This window comes from Girardinichthys multiradiatus, chromosome 11 (assembly GCF_021462225.1).
Source record: "Girardinichthys multiradiatus isolate DD_20200921_A chromosome 11, DD_fGirMul_XY1, whole genome shotgun sequence".
NCBI classification, from domain to species: domain Eukaryota; kingdom Metazoa; phylum Chordata; class Actinopteri; order Cyprinodontiformes; family Goodeidae; genus Girardinichthys; species Girardinichthys multiradiatus.
The window spans coordinates 36601634-36615425 of NC_061804.1; the positions used below are offsets into that span (position 1 = coordinate 36601634).

A 13792-nucleotide genomic window follows, 5' to 3' on the forward strand; every position below is an offset into this window, starting at 1 on the left:
TATGTCTTCCCCCTGATCCGACACTGGTGGTGGATTGGCGGCCAGGGAGCGAGGAAGCCAGGAGTAGATGTGAAGGAAGATGGTGGAGGTGGGGTGGAGGAGGGATGAGCTCAGCTGACAAGCGAAGATGAACACGGTAGAAGCTCCTTTAAAAGCAAGGCGTCGGAAGGTGATTGGATGGAGAATCAGACGGACAGGATGCTGATTGGAAGGCCGGGAGACGCACCGAAGAGTTACTGGAAGGTGGAGGCGGTGAAGGTGAGTCTTTCATTCTGAATTTTCGTCAAAACTCCATTACAATGTTTTGCAACTTCAATTTTTTTTTATATATATATTAATTTGCACATAGTAGAAGGAAAGTTTTCAATGCTTCCTTAAAACTGACAGTTTGTAGTTGGTTTATTTTTATACTTGCATTTAATATATGTTCTCAGTACTATTCCACTTGACTACACATAACTGAATTTATGGGCTTGTTTTTTTTTATTTGTTTGTAAGTGTTGATTACTCATCTGGTGTGAATTTCACATCAAGGGAAATGTTTAAAATATACTTACTGAAAAAAACGTTATGTTTTAATTTACCTGCTGTACATTGCTCTCTTTATGCCTCACAGAAAATGTTTTAAAGAAGACATTGATGTCCACTTCAACATATAGTGACTAAAAGGTGAGCAAAAGACTCCTTTATTTTTGGATGCTTCCATTTGTAAACTGGAACTGTCAAGAATATTTTATCTATAAAGTGTGCAAGTCATTTTATGGAATCATTCTGTAAATAGAATTAATTACACTTTCATAGACATAAGAAAACGTTTGTCCGATTTGTAAGCTAGCTAGCATTGGCACTTAACCTTTTGGAGCTCACGAGGTACTGTGCCTTGAGAAAGTATTCATACAACATTTTCACAATTTGTCAGGTTCCAACCACAAACCTATGATATTTTATTGGTGATCTATTTAATGGATGAACACAAAATAGCACAAAACTGTGAAGTGGAGAATAAGATGGAGAATATCTCAACATTTTGTTCAATTATAAATCTGAAAAGTGTGGCGTCCACTTGTATTTAGCTCCTTTACTCTAATGCCTTAAAGAATATCCAGTGTAACCAATTGCCTTCAGATATCACCAATAAATAGAGTCCACATTTGTTTATTTCATCTCAGCATACATACAAGGGGCGGGGTTTAAAATCTTTTGTTTGGATGCATTGAGTTGCACACATTAACAACTCTGAATTGATGAACAAATTCCAATTTTAATCATCCCAATGTTAGTTTTTTAACCTAGGAATGCAAAGTGGGATCTTGGAAGTGCATTATTGTGGCACTTGTACAGTTTATGGTGAACACACAAGCCACATGTTTATGGCCAGCACGCTCAGCACCAAAGGGAAAATGAGTCGGACAACAACCATAGCATATGCAGGCTGTGTAAAATTAAGCTAAAGTGTTCTAAAACACAATGAACATTAGAAAGTAATTTACGTTTCCACCTAGAGGAGGAAGAATAAAACCTAATCATACCTGGGACCATCAACTAGAGGGCATTATAAAAGTTCCCTAATAACATGGAAAACATTCATTGTAAGGCTGCATGGTGGGACAGTTGGTAGCATTGTTGCTTTGCAGCAAGAAGGTCCTGGGTCCTGGTGCAGATAGACCAACAGTCTATCTGCACGGAGCTTGCATGTTCTCTCCGTGCATCTGTGTTCTCTCCAGGTACTCCAGCTTTCTCCCACAGTCCAAAAACATCGCTGTTAGCTTAATTGGTCTCTCTAAACTGCCCTTAGGCATGAATGGGTTTGTGCATGGTTATCCTGTGTGTCATTGTGTTGCCCTATGATGACCCCAGTACACACTCCACCTCTTGCTCATAGATAGCTGGAGATAGGTACCAGCCCCTCACGACCCTGCAAGGAAGAAGCGGGTATAGAACATGGATGGAGGCTCATTGTAACTTTTACTGGGACAGATTTGCGACTATCGACTGTCTTTGAGAACCAGGGCTTTCAGGCTAGGGAGGGCTCAGGACTCGGTGGTCCCTACACTCTTCAACTAAACCGAAACAATGTCACAAAATCACCGAAAGCAGGTATGGTCACTTTAACACCTGATGCAAGAGCAGCTATGCCATCTAAAACTGCTCATTTCCTGATGCATGGCAACTATAGTGTTGCATGGGTCAAACGAGAGCAGAAAATGAAAGTCACATGGGTGCAAACATGCATTAGCTGCAAAAAACTAAAGCTGAAGAATGGCTGATTTCTAAAAAAAATTTGTTTTAGTTACTGATAAAGTGAACGATCTTGCACTCTCTATTTATTTATGTCAGCTGTTTGTTAGTTTGGAAGCTGAAGAGGTCCACAAGCATTTTTGTCTAAGCATGTTGGACAGAATTGTGTTTTTGTTTAAATATTATTTATTCTCATTTTAACTAGATCTTAGGGTCTTCATTATTTACACAGGGGTTGCCATGATGTTTTAATAGATTTATAAATACATCATAGCCTTCTAAATTAGAAACAAATTGAATCATGAAGTGCCTAAAGTCTTTCAACCCTGACAAATCCAGCTGTTTTGTGAAGGCTTCAGAGGTTTGTTACAGCATCGATAAACATCAGTAAACAAGCAAACAAAGCATTATGAAGGCAAAGGAACACAACAGACTGTCATGATCCTCCTGTGTCAGGTGTTTTTGAGTTTCTGTTTTTTTATTTCCTGTTGTTATATTGTTATCAGTTGTTAAATTCCCACACAGGTAAATGCTCCTGCTTAAAGGTCTTTCTTGACCCCGTCTGTTTAGGTCTTAATTACTGTTTTATTTGGCTTTTCTTTAAGAATCTTGTGAATATGCTTCAGTTTATCACATTTTTGCTTAGTGAGTGATCAAATGTTGACGGGGAACAACCAATAACTTTGGCCACTGTCTGTGCTGAATTGCACTCCTGAAGGGTTTTATAATCCTTTTAACTGTTTCTGCTTACATTGGAGGGTGGATGCTTCCTGTCAATCACGCAAGTGCAACAGCTTGTTAAAAGTCCCTAAACACTTTGCAAACTGCAAATTTATTTGCATGTTTAGTTTTGGGCATGTATTTGTTTCAGTAATACAAATGACAAGCTAATGTAATCATTTGCTTTTAAACCATATATTCAAATGTTATTTAACCAAAAGGAAATTTAGCAGCTTTAATGAAATGTCAACAAAATATTCTGTGTGGAAATCAAGAAATTAAAATTGTTGTGGCACATCCAGTAACAATCAGGGTGAAATGTCATAACTTTCTTGAATGTAAATGTAAAATTGCACCACCGTTATTTATATATATGGTATAGGTTTATTAAGATGTCACTTCTTTTTCTCTATATCATCTGACCATCCTTTGCTGAGTGGGGGGTCTATTTTTGTGTATATTTTGTTTTTAAATCCTACAGTTGAGATATTTTGAGAAAACAAATATTTTATTTTGTATTTAATATGCATCGTATTGTAATATTGCATATTTTTAGACCAGCATTGTGCAAAACAAAGAACAAATGTTAGACTTTCAGCCTCTGAAAAAGAAGTTGGCTCGTCAACCTGCCCCCTCCCTCTTCCCTCTGTTTCTCACCCTCCTAATTTTCATACTCTCCCAGCGCTGTGCTCTCTCCCGCTTACTTTAGCATTCTGTCACGCGCTCCCCGGATCATGTAGCCTGTGTTAATTAAACCCTCTTTCAGATCATTTTCTTGCTCAAGTGGCCTCGGTGCAGCACCCATTAGTCAAAAAGCTCTGTTATCTGAATTTCCAAATGTAGCTCAACATTTATTAAAGTGAAATTCACCCAGTAATTGCCCGCCTCGGTATGCCCCATGTTCCCCTCTTACCTCCAGGGCCACCTGCTCGGAGACACCTCCAACTATTTACCGGCATGACGCAAGGGTAATTAGACCCCTGTGACCCAGTCCACTGAGAGCTCTGTAATTGCGTTAATAAAAAAATTAACAGCCGCATCATGAGGATCATTATGTAAAAATACCCAGTAATGAAGCATTAGCCTTGATTTTATTTGGATTAAAAACAGCTATAGGTATTTAAAGGTGACGGTGTCTGCTTGAGCAGAAAAAGTTGCTTCATTTTTCAGTTTTAATAATTTCCTCTGTAAGAAAAAGCAGATGGAGTGAGGTATTTGTGGAATTTTCTTTCAGGTTTTTTAACTTGCAACATGCAAGTTAGAATCATTCCATGTGAGTAGCATATTTTAATGTCTGCAGATGTGTGTCCTTTTTAAAACAACACTGCACAGGCTTCACCATTTCCCGTTTCTTAACCAGTTCACTTCATGTATGTCTATACTAACAAGACGGGTACTACAGTGAGGTCAAAATGTATTTGTCCAATTACGCATTTCTTCTGTTTTTTTTTGGTCATACTTAAATATTTCAGATAATCAAACTAATTTTAACATCAGACAAAGATAACCAGAGTAGAAGCAAAAACAGCTTTCAAATGTTGATTTCATTTAATATGTGAAGATACAGTTGCCCCTCCTTAAATCATAAATAAACTTTGATGAATAGCATCTTTTAGGATCAGTTTGACTTCTTAACCCAGGCCTGAACACTGCTGGACCTGTAGAATCAGGATATTGCATAGAACCTGTCTTACAACATGAAGCAGGCTAAAAGGTTGCAAAATAACAGCACTCATGCTTCTGTCTTAAGAAATACATTAGAGACAAGAAATAAAGTCATAACATCTGTGAGGCTTGAAATGGTTTATAAAGCAATTTTTTGTCGGACTCCAGCGCACCGGTCAGAGCTAATATCTACAAATCGAGAGCAGATGAAACATGGTGAGCCTCCCCAAGAGTGGCCAGCTAGTGACATTACTATAAAAGGCAATTGACGACTCATCAAAGAGGTCACAAAAGAACCTAGAATATCTTAAACGTGATTGAGATGCTGTGGTATGCTAAGAAACCATATAATGTTGCTGAATTAAAACAATTCTGCAAAGAAAGGTGGGCCAAAGTTCCTCCACAGGAGTGGAAAAGGCTTCTTGCCAGTTGTCACAAACAGTTGATATCAGTTGTTGCCACCAAGGGTAGCATAACCACTGTCAGATTTAGGGGGCAATTACTTTTCAATTCAATTCAATTCAAAAATACTTTATTAATCCCAAAGGGAAATTAAATGTTGTTATAGCTCATATTATGTAGGTTTCTTCAAAGAGCCGTTGTAGATCCAATGTGTTTATTTAGCTGCCTTTTCCTGCCAAATACTGTCACAAAAACACAACTGTCTGATCAAATATTTTAGCTTCTTCTTTTGAAATGGAACAAAGTAAACGTTTCATCAGGACCAATCATCACCCACACTAATATGCACAAAAGCTTCTGAGATAATTGTATATATAGTGACATCATATGGGCAAATAGTGCAACTGCAGTTAATTGGAAATGATTTACACAAGGCATACTTTCTGCATAACTGTTAATGTTGCACTTAGGATCAATTAAATATTAAAGGCACTTGTAGGTTTCTTACAACACATTATTTATGTAATTATAATTTTCAAACAAACACGAATAATGCTTTTTATTGTGAGTAATAACAAATATTAAGTTTAAACTCTGGCAGTGTGGTTCTTCTTCTGTAAGCTTGGGTGAACAAACAGAGGCTGAAAGAAATGTCTTCTTACAATTTGTACCAACTTCTTCAACATCAGCTTTGAACAAACTAAGCTGTGCGGCCTCCTGGTTAAATCCTGTTGTCTCCATGACCATCTAAGCTCTCTGCAGGGTTCAGCTGGGACATGATCGATATGTATGTAATAATTTTAGAGCTTCATGGTTTTTCTCAGGCTTCCCGCTGAGCTGGAAATAGTCAAGACTAATTTGGTCAAAAACCAAAATGTTAGACATTTTTGACATAATGTCTGTAAAAAAACATTAAACTTAAAATCTATGTGTTATATTTAAATTGACAGTAAAGTGTTTTGAAAGAGAAAAAAGAAAAACAAAACAAAAATGCACAGAGTCTTTTTGAATACAATTGTAAATTCTGTGGAAAAAATCCTAATTCCAACTTTTTATACATTTAATGGCTCATATTGATCTTACTTGAGAGGGAGAATAAATATTCTTAAGATAAATGCTTCAAAACAGCCGTGTCTCTGGTTAATGTGAGCATTTTAAATATCAGAGTAAGCCCTGCTGAGCTTATTTTATCCAATCCTTTAACAAAAAGATGGCAGCTGACATTACAGACAATTAAAGCAAGACCTGCAACAATTATATTCTTGTTTGGTACGCAGACGTATGTCATTATGTGCATCTATGTCCGCTATTCAGTTTCTTTGATCAAAGGGTTGAACGGGGAGCTTGGCTGCGGCCTCACTCATTATGATCTGGCCCTGTTTTTATTTACAGCATCATGGTGGGATGACCTCACAGTATTCATAGCTTCACATCTCACTCCCCATTCACTGTCAGCAAATAAACACTGCACGTGTTGGCCCCTGAGAAAAAAGGGAGCCTTTCCCTGCTGAAAAGATGCAGAGGTTTTGTTGGTTTCCTGCGACAATGTGGGATGCTGCACGAGGAAGCAGAATCCAAACGCTAATTAGGAAATGAAAAACGTGCCCGTGCCTTTCTTGAAAGCTCTTTTAGGCATCTTTTTATTTCCGATCAGTCAGCCATGCACAATCATCCACCTGCTACCTCCAAATGATGGATGCTTGTTTTGTTAGGATTCTTCCTAAAAGAATTTCAATTGGTTTTCAAACATTTGCACTTTGTGCCCAACTCCATAGAAAGAATTACCAAACCACAGGGAGGCTGGATGCTCTATTTAACACCCAAGACGAGTAATATATATACTTTTTTTAATTACAGTAAATTTCCTGACCAGATGAAAAGCAAATGTTTCAGTTTGCTTTAATTTAAATACCATACAAACCCATTCTAAACCTATTAAAGAACAAACTAAAGAGCTAAGCCAATTTGGAAACACAATCAATTGGTTTGTTTTTCTCAAATGTTGATAGAAAAGTAAGTTTCACTTTAAAATTAGACACCAGTGGACTGGTTCTATCGTTTTAGCTCTTTTTAAACATAGGCTATTACAAGTCTCAATCTAAAGAATAAAATGCTGATAATATTCTGTCTGCTGAGCAGCTTTAAACCTGCAAGTTTTTCACCAATATTTGATTGAGAAATCTTTGAGAACGCCTAATCTAAAAATGAAATCTGCAAAGTTTATTTAACACAACTTGTGGATAGTTGCACTTAAACTTTACATTTAAGTTTTATAAATGTAATAGTTTTAAGAATGTTTCATATAGGGAAAAGTTAGGCAACAACAATAGTCTGTTCATTCATGCTACTAAAGAGGCTTTTTCTTTGAAGGTCACACCAAGAGAAACAACTCAGTCAACAGCCTTCCAAAGGACCGTTTCTAAAAGGACGAAGAGGTCTGACAAATAATAGAAAAGCAAATGTTGAGAAATGAGAGCTTAGAAGATTATAACATTTTATACAGAATGTTAGTATAGTATTAAAGACAACTCTCAGGGGATAATGTGAAAACAAAGAGTAGCAGAGAAGGTTACTAACTGAGGTCAACTCGTGTCAACCTGAGTTATGTTCAGATGAGCGCACTGAGGCTGACCTGTGGACCAAGTGTGAAGCCAGGATCGGCCTGCTTTAGGAGCTCACTTTCATTTCAAATCCTTGATGTCATTATATCTCCAGTGGGCCATGAGCCTTCAGTTGACAGCCTCTTGGTTTGAAGATATTATTTTTTTTCCCTGGGCCAAAGGTTTCCCAGTTTCCCTGCATGTCTGAAATCACACATTTCTGGTGACAAATTAGACTATTTCTAAAGTCTGAACAATGAAACGAATTCCAGCATTGACAAACTCTGTTATGAAAGCTAACTCTGTCTGTTGAGCCAAGGCGGATTCATAATAGTTTTTCGTTTTAAATAAAACTTGTTGGTTTAATGCAAAAATGTGACTGAAGCTGGTAAATTTTACAATATAGCTCAAAAGTTATTGTTAGCAATACAGTTTGGTTAAAGTAAAGAGTGACTGCATAAAAAGTTATGCATGCAATGCACTTGTGTATGTAAATTAGTAATAAAAATAAACATAGCTGCTACAAGCAGCAAATACATCCAGTATTTAGTATCCATATCCAGTAAAAATTCTTATTTCAACCAGTATTCCTTGAACAATCAACTATTTTACAAACTTAGTCATGTAATTTTAAGACAGCTGATATGTGCAACTTGTTCATGTTTTGTGATCAGATCAGCGCTGAAGCACTGTTGCATGAAGGGATTCGGTTACCCCCTCACACATTCTTGCTGTTTTGTGCTGCCTTGTGTTTCAACGGTGTAGAAAGATATGCTGCCTTAGGCCAATAACGATCCAGCCCTCCTACGTTTCTGATGCTGTTGAGTGAACAGTTAGAACATCAGCATTGCCAGGTTGTCACAGATTTGTTGGACATTTTGTTTTGGTTGGAGAATATGTGCTGCAGCTCTCACATTCCATGTATACCGCATATGCACAACTGTTGTGACATTTACACTACTGCTATTTAACTTCCAGCTTTTAAAATATCTGGATGTCATTGAATTGGTACATATTATTTAAATTCCATATTAAACAAGTTTCTAAAAATGTACTTACATATAAACCCCTAATAATCAAGCCCTGTCATATTTTTGAAAGCCAGTTGTTCCAGATGTTTCCAGCAGAGCAACTCTGATGGTTCCTAGAGTTTCTAAAAATGGAACAGGAGGCACATCTTTCAGTTATCAGGCTTCTCTCTTGTGGTACAAGCCATGTGCCAATCAACAGTTTTCAAGTAGGATTGAAATAATTTAGGATTCCCAAAATTATGATACGATATGTTGCCTGCAGCCGTAAACAAAGAATAGATTTAGGATTCAAACTATTTATCCTTATCTGGAACTGTATGTAATTTACATAATATTTTAATTGTGACTTCCTCCTCTTTTCTGAATTCAACAGAAATTTTGTCCATGTTTATAAATTATGTTGATTTTAAGATGTAAGACAAGTCAAGTCAGTTACTAACCCTAGAGGACATCTTAATAATTGATAAGTATAAAAGTAAAATCTCTGTATTTGCTATATTACAGTACTATAGTACAGTATAGTACATTATACTACAGTGTGCTTGCTTAAGATGAGGGCTAGTAATTTCTGCAATTTGCTGGGCTTCCCTAGATAGATAACATTTTACAAATTGACATTATATGATCCACTGATTTGACAGTATTTGAGTATGATTATGATCAAAATAGACTCCACATAAGTGAATTTGTATTGATACCAACTGAATTTAGACCAAAATGAATTCTATATAAACAAATATGAATGCTGCCTGCTTGTCTTGTAACGATTGTAACAACTGAATTGATGCTATATGATTACATTGAGCTTAACTGAATTGAATAAAATTGAGTCAGGTTTAAAAAGCTATCTAATGAAAGTACTACTTATTGAAATAAGGAGTGTGGATTCTCAATTGTTTTGTAAGATAGCCACCTTGTGGTTAGGTTGATTACTGCACTGTGTACTGTGTCAACAACTCTACCTCCTGTGTCTTTGTTTTTTTTCTTCCAAACATTAGGATTTATACATCCTACCTCGCCTTATGTCTCACTTTTTCTGAACTCAGTAAATGTCAGCAATACAGTTAGGAGTATGATATCTATTTAAGTGTTATCTGGTATTATTTCTTCTTTCATGTAAAGTGAATAATGACACTGCTGTTTTTTTTTTTTTTTGAAAAGCTAAGATTAATTAGAGAAGCATAGTAACATTCATTTTTGTTATCTTTGCGTGCCAAAGTCTTCTATGTTAATGACAATAAATCAGAGCTGTATAGCATAGTATGGTGAATTCAGGAATTCAGGCATCGGGTAAATGGGACAGGATAAGCAAAAATGCATTGTATCTCTGTATATAAAACTATAAGGCACAGCAAGGGATGGTTAAATGGTTGTTTACTTAACACGTCCCAAAATACATCATGTCCCAAAATGTCTACATTTACCCTACTGAAAAAATATATTTTTCAAATTCTTAAACCGTCAACTAATCCAACAGCAGTGTAATTTCAAGTTACAGCTAGTTGATTGTTTGAATACAGTAAAACCTGCCATGCTGATATAAAGAGAGTCTGATAAAGGTTTCCCCTAATTTTCTCCTCTTTAGGTCTGCATTAGATTAGATTTCGGCTGTGCAGAAGAGCCTCGTGTGCCTCCTGAACCTTCACTGATAGGGATAGGGGTCTGTTTTTTTCTTTTCTAACTCTGAACGTCATGGCCTCCTCCACTTTGCAGACATTGCCCTCTCTTCCTACCACCCAGCACACACGATGAGATTCCTCAGCGCACACAGTCACACAGGCTTTTAGACACTCATTAGCCCCTACTAATACAATAAGTGCCACCTTCCATTACATGGTGCTGCGTTTGATATCAAGATTGGAAACTTACCAAGTCTGCTCAAGATAGGCGTTATACCCCCCAAAGGATTGTATTGTCTTTCAGGCACAATGTTGAATTGTGTTCTCCTTGACTACATTTTTTTTATTTCAACATTTACACTTTATATATTTAAATGTATAAAGTGTATATACTTCTTAGTTTGTCATTATACCATCTCTCAGTGTATTTCCTTGGAAAAAGTACCAGCGACATGCGTTTTGTGTTAAATTTGAAGTTCATTTCAGGGAGAACAGCTGTTTAAAACTCCACCATAACCCTTCCCTGTTGTCTTGCAACTGATGAGCACATGCAGCATTGTAAAAGCTCCCAATTAAGACCCTTAATTCTCCGTGCCGTCGTCTGACTATGGCTGTGAGCTCACGTGAAGCCCTACTTAAAACAGCATGGGGGAAGACACCGTTACATTAAGACTGCAGTGTCATTGTTTCATTCACTGTAGATTGATAGAGTAAAAGGTTTTAATATATTACAGATGCACCAATCAGAGACATTAGGGAGAATTCTTGATCTCCAATTTTGTAAAGCTTTGACAGGCCGAAACAATTTGAGTCGTATGTTTATATGGTACATTTGTTTCTCAAAACAGCCCAAAGTTATAATCTCTCTCTGCATCATTGTGCATCTACGAATTCAGGAAAATCCTTTAACTTATGGGACAATGCTACTTGTAGAAATAAACCCAATTTACTCTTTTAAGAGCCAGATTGAACCTTACCTACTTTTTTTGTTTAGACGTGTTCCATACCAGATATTTTTTTCTACAAGATCCATTCAAAATGAATAACAGCTTTGTTCAACTAAATGTATGGGAAGCGACAGTTTTCAGACGTTAAACTGTAAAATAATTTATTCATTTATGGTAACTGAAAGCAAGCCCTAAGCAGAGCACCCTTTGGGCAGTGCATCATGCAATTAACAAGGCTTAGTTTTTGCCTTGTTTGAAAAATGGGGGCATATTTCTAGTCTGACCCCACCAATGTGAGTTGCCTTTTAAAGAGGTTTTTTTGTCATATTTAATCATTATCTTTTTACATTAGGAGCAGAGGCGATGACCTACTGTGTGAGTGAGAGAAAGCAGTCACTATTACACAGCTCTGCAGTTCGTGCGACCTGTTAGGGCTAAGGTTAGTTGTGTTCACTGATCAGAAATAAGATAAGATTTTTAGTCACTGACAGCCTGACCATCAATCAGGGCAAGTCAAGCATAAAATCGGGCAATTACCAACTCTACTAACATCATACTATCCTTGCAAAAACAACTGGTTAATATGTAGTGAGTTATGATTTGTTGACCTGGTATTAAACAGTGATGACTACTACTGATGACTGTATATCCTGCCTTAAAAGATCTAATTTCTCTTTTATCATTAAGTAAAAACTTTTATATTTTACTGAAAATAAAAAAAATATTTCTAGTATTGCTAACCACTGTACAGAGTTATGTTCTGTCTTTAGCCATACAGTTAAAAGGCCCTTTGCTCTGGCAAAGAGCATATGCTCTAAAGACCTGCAACAGATGAGTCCAAAATAAGCGTGACATTTGTTAAACAGGCGAAGCCCCTCAACACTGACATTTGACAACGTGATGGGGGTAGGTAATCATTATGGCCTTCACTTAAACAAGCAGCAATTATTCAGGGCTGATTCAAACCAAAGCCACTCTTCAAATCAAATGGATGAGGTTTGTATCATCAGCTGAGAGGTTTCAACAGATTGTGATCAAACACAGCTGACAAAGTAAAGCTCAGCTTTGTAGGGGCTGAAAGGCCCACATTAAAGAAAATTGTTTCAATACCTGCTCTATATTATTAGGACTGTGCCCAAGTCTATAAATTCCTTCCTCATACACTTGCTCCCTTCTTTATGCTCAAACAAACCTTAGACCTCACTCCTTCCTGTCCAACAAAGGTAGCAATAATGGTGAGTGAGGCATGGCGAAGAACATGCCAAGGAACCCCCCCTCCATCCACCTCCCTGTGCCTCTACCCACTATCCAGAACCATTCGGACCACAGGGAATGGGCTAATCACATTAGAGGCCCAGAAGAGAGATGGGAAGTAGACAGTACCGTGACAGCCGGGGTAGCACTGGCACGACTAATCCCTTTAGGCCGAGGAAAAAAGGGGGACGCCATCGCGCCTACGAGGCTAAGAAAGAAAAAACATTTTCCCAGGAATGAGTTCACCTGTATGGTAACACGGCAAAGTTGGCCTGTTGATGCCTATTAGAAGAAACAATTAAACTTGGCACGCACCAGTGTTTTTTTCATGCTGGGCATCACGTCATTGTCAGTGGCTGAAAAAGAATCAGCAGCAGACAGTGGCATTGCATGAGATCCTCTTTCATGCCACGGTGAAGCAGCTCCTTTCAACTCCGCGCTATCAGTCTCTCAAACAGTGAGAAGATGGGGAGGGGTGCTGTAAGAAGGACAGAGCCCGTTTCATCTGCCATTGTAAGTGCACCCGAGTTCAACCTTAATGTAAACCTTTGCAGGCAGGATATGAATGGGATGCTCTCCATAAAAACACATCCTGCTGGGTAATCCGGCAGATGGCTTCAGCAGCGGACAGTACGAGAGAGGCTGGCCACTGTGGGAGTAACAGGGAAAGGCCGATCGGCAGCACTCCTCAGGAGATGTGGTATCGGGATTCTTAACTCCCCATAGTAACGCTAGGAAGAAGAGATGTCAGTTTAGATCAATCAAGTTCTCACTTAATCTCGCCCACCACTTTTTTTCTCGCCATTTTCCCCTTTTTTTGTATCTTCCTCTTTTGTTGCAGGGATTAAGCCAAGTGGTAAAACAGTGATTTAATGATCTTTCCATGGCTATGTGCACCACTTAAACCATGAGACAAACAAGCTGAGGCATTCTAAGAGTCACCCCCTATAAAGACGGCTGCTCAGGAACTGTGAGGCTTTTGATGCAGCCTTAAGCTGCGGCTGATTTTGTTCTCCGGTGCCGTGTGATGTGCTGAGCTCTGCTATGGGAAAATTTAAGGTTTTGTGTTTTGTAAAAAGCCATTGTAAACAGCATAAGAAGAGAACAGTTGGAAAACGTCTTGATAGCTTTATAATGACAAGCTATGGTGAATTTAAGTGATTTGTAAAAGCAGAGAAGAAGATCCACATTAAATTATTACAAAGTGATAAGTATTACAATATACGTTTTCACAGCAATACACAGTGAACTAATTTCTAAAACCAAAAACCCATCTTAATTATGGCAGAAAAATACTATGGTGGTCCTTAACCCCT

The 13792-nt window shown here is 37.7% G+C and overlaps 1 protein-coding gene across 1 annotated transcript in view; it reads left to right on the forward strand.

Moving 5' to 3' along the window:
- The first annotated feature begins 207 nt into the window (after nt 1–207).
- The window catches only part of wasf3a (WASP family member 3a), a 44003-nt gene continuing 30418 nt past the window's right edge, over nt 208–13792 (forward strand). Inside the window, exons 1-2 of the mRNA XM_047378497.1 lie at nt 208–258; nt 617–669. The gene's annotated coding sequence lies outside the window, so the exon portion shown is untranslated. The remainder of the gene's footprint in view (nt 259–616; nt 670–13792) is intronic.